The following is a 2,730-nucleotide window of genomic DNA, read 5'->3' as shown; positions in this document are numbered from 1 at the left end:
AGGTCCTACTTTATCAATTTGCTGGAACCTCTGTACATTGTCTCAGGCAGGACTCTCGCCTTCCTCCACTTACAGACACCGGCGGTGTCGTGTGGCAACATGTGTTTTATCCCCAAGGTCGAGTAGTGTGGCACTGTGCTGCTGTCTGGGCACCCGGTGGAGGGGAGGGTGCCCAGTGCTGACAGCTGCTGCATTGGGTTTCAGGTTCTGTAGGTGTTGTTCCTTTTGTCTGTCATCCAACACAGCTCTCTCTTCTGTTCTGCAGGTCACTGTGGATTCCCGATGTCCCAGGTACTTGTGCAGGACCACTTGGTGTGCCTCACCCGATGGGACACCCAGCGTCACTTCTCAGAGGCTATTCATCACCGCCACCCCCACCTCTGTTGTGGCCTATGTGTTCTCACACACCACCACCCCCACCACCACCAGTTACAGCACTCGGTAAGATGAGAGCATGTGCTTCTGCTCCCTTGTCGAGTCTTTGCAGAAGGGGAGATGGCACTCCAGGGCCTTGCGATGCCTGAGGAAATCTGACTTGGGACATTGTGACGTCTGTCTAGCTTCCCAGCACACACATCTGATGGACTGTGTCATTTCCCCATCCTGACCTGGGAAGCAGATGTCTCTTGTATAGAACAGAAGAGACTTTTGACAGAATATCAAATGAATTTGAAGTCCCAGTTTGGCAGATGTGCCTCTTGCATGGACCATGTGATGTGCTCTGTGAGGGGTGAAGCACACCCCTAACTTCAGGGGCTCATGGGGTTGCCTCGAGGGGTAAGGGAGCGAGTGAGGGAGAGAGACATTCACAGCAGACAGCTTGTCACCATAGCAGATGTGCCCGTGCAGGGCCTCAGAGTGCAGAAGAGGGACACGTGAGCCACACAGGAGTGAATAAGAGGGTGTGGAGGGGAAGAAAGAAATTGAAGGGCTGCCCAGTGGGCGTTTGTTGGGTTCACTCAGATGGAGCTGGAAGGTCACTCCTGGCAGGGTGGGCAGCTCAGGCGGGCCGTGTGAATGCAGCGTGAGGTCCACTCAGAGCCACATGTGTGTGCAGGGGACTCAGTGCAGCCATGCACGTATCCCCTTCAGAACCCAGTGCCTCCAGAAAGCCCTCAGTTCACAACCTCATATAAAGATGATTGTTCTCTTGGGTTTCTGAAAGTTCTGGGTCTGGATGAAATCTCTGGATATCAGAGAAACTGAAATTTAGCTTGTTTTTTTCAGGGTAATTTGTGTGGCTGAAGTTTTCTTTTGCCCCAGTGATTTGAAAAGTGCAGGCAGGATTTAGATCAGCTGAGCAGGTGCCTTGCCCTTCAGCATGAGGCAGGTTCTTTGGGGGAAGTCAGGGGTGATCAGGAGACACCCTGTAGGACCCCTGTCCCTACACCCCTGCTCCCTCCTGTCACCATGCCCACTGTCAGCTTGGCATCTCCACATTTATGTCACAAGATCCAATTTCTGATTCTTTGAGTTCTTGCAGTTCATCCCCTAACACCAAGACTCAGTGGGGCCCCCACAGGGTCTCAGCATTGTTCTCTGTGAGCCGGGGGTAACGCTGGTCCCTGACGTCATTGTGAGGAGGGTTGGGTCAAGCACACACATTGTTTTGCAAAATGACTGGGACATATTTCTCACTCAGCATTCTCATAGTTTAAAAGAAAGTGTCTGCACACAGAATCATCAAAAGAGACCTTAGGAAGTACATTAAATTAAACTGAAGATATAAGAGCTCAGGCCCAGAGCTTACCATTCTCTGCTTTAAAGATAAGGCAAAAGGTCCCTTTCTTCTATTAAATCTTAGGTCTTACTAGTTAAAGAAGGAAATATAATAATGAGAATGTGCACATTTTGAGATCTGTGTCTGAGATGTGAAAATAATTATTTTCATTCTGTATAGACACGGAGATGCACACACAGACTACAGTGTCCTGTCAGAGGCCATACATACATTAGAGAAGACAAAATCAGGAAAAAATAAGATCCTATTAAAATAAATAACTCTTTTTGCCTTACAGCACAGTCCATTTGCCAACTGAAGGGGCCCCTCAGCTGTGGCAATGATGTGTTTAGAGAAGATGTCAGAGGTGCATTACGGCCCGAATGTTTCCCTGCTCCAACCTGCCCCCTCTGCTGTTCTCTCCTATTGTCACCCCTAATGAAATTGTCACAGTTCTCTCTGTGTCAGTGTCTGCTTCCTGGAGGACTAGTGGTCACACCCTCTTGAGGGCACGCAGTGATTCACGGGCACACAACTCACAAACCAGCAGGAACTAAGATGACAGGGCAGATGCAAGGTTACCCCTTCAGGGCAGCAGTGACCACAGGGGCCCCGGGGCTCCTCCTGGGTGGTGGGTACAGCCTGTGTCTAGATCTAGTGATGGCTGTGCTGCTTCAGTCAGTAAACACTCACTGGGCATGTGGGGCCTGTCAGTCACACGGGTGTCCGGTCATGAGCTAGAGGACCAGAATGAAGTGGCTGTGTCTCATGGTGAGGAACGGATGAGGTGCAGGGAGGCCATGGGCGTCCAGTGAGAGGCCCTGCACTGACCAGGCCCGTGCCCCCACCCCGCATCTGCTGCCCGGCAGCCCCGGCTCCAGGCAGACCCTGAGGGGGGCTGAGGGTGGCAGTGCTCTCAGTGGGCCCCATGAGAGCCCTTCATCCTCCCACAGCCTCCTGACTCTGAGGTGGGCGGGGCAGGGTCAGTGGTTGGGGTGCCACCACTGCCA

The 2,730-nt window shown here is 52.0% G+C and overlaps 1 long non-coding RNA gene across 1 annotated transcript; it reads left to right on the top strand.

Annotated features, from left to right (window-relative positions):
• Positions 1 to 293: 293 nt before the first annotated feature.
• LOC116661768 lies at positions 294 to 2,175 on the top strand. The gene is made up of 2 exons (XR_004317732.1): positions 294 to 441; positions 2,019 to 2,175. It is a non-coding gene; the product is annotated as an uncharacterized LOC116661768 (long non-coding RNA).
• Positions 2,176 to 2,730: the final 555 nt, after the last annotated feature.

The sequence above is a fragment of the Camelus ferus genome, chromosome 36, assembly GCF_009834535.1.
Source record: "Camelus ferus isolate YT-003-E chromosome 36, BCGSAC_Cfer_1.0, whole genome shotgun sequence".
NCBI classification, from domain to species: Eukaryota; Metazoa; Chordata; class Mammalia; order Artiodactyla; family Camelidae; genus Camelus; species Camelus ferus.
This window is presented reverse-complemented; position numbering and strand designations above follow the sequence as displayed.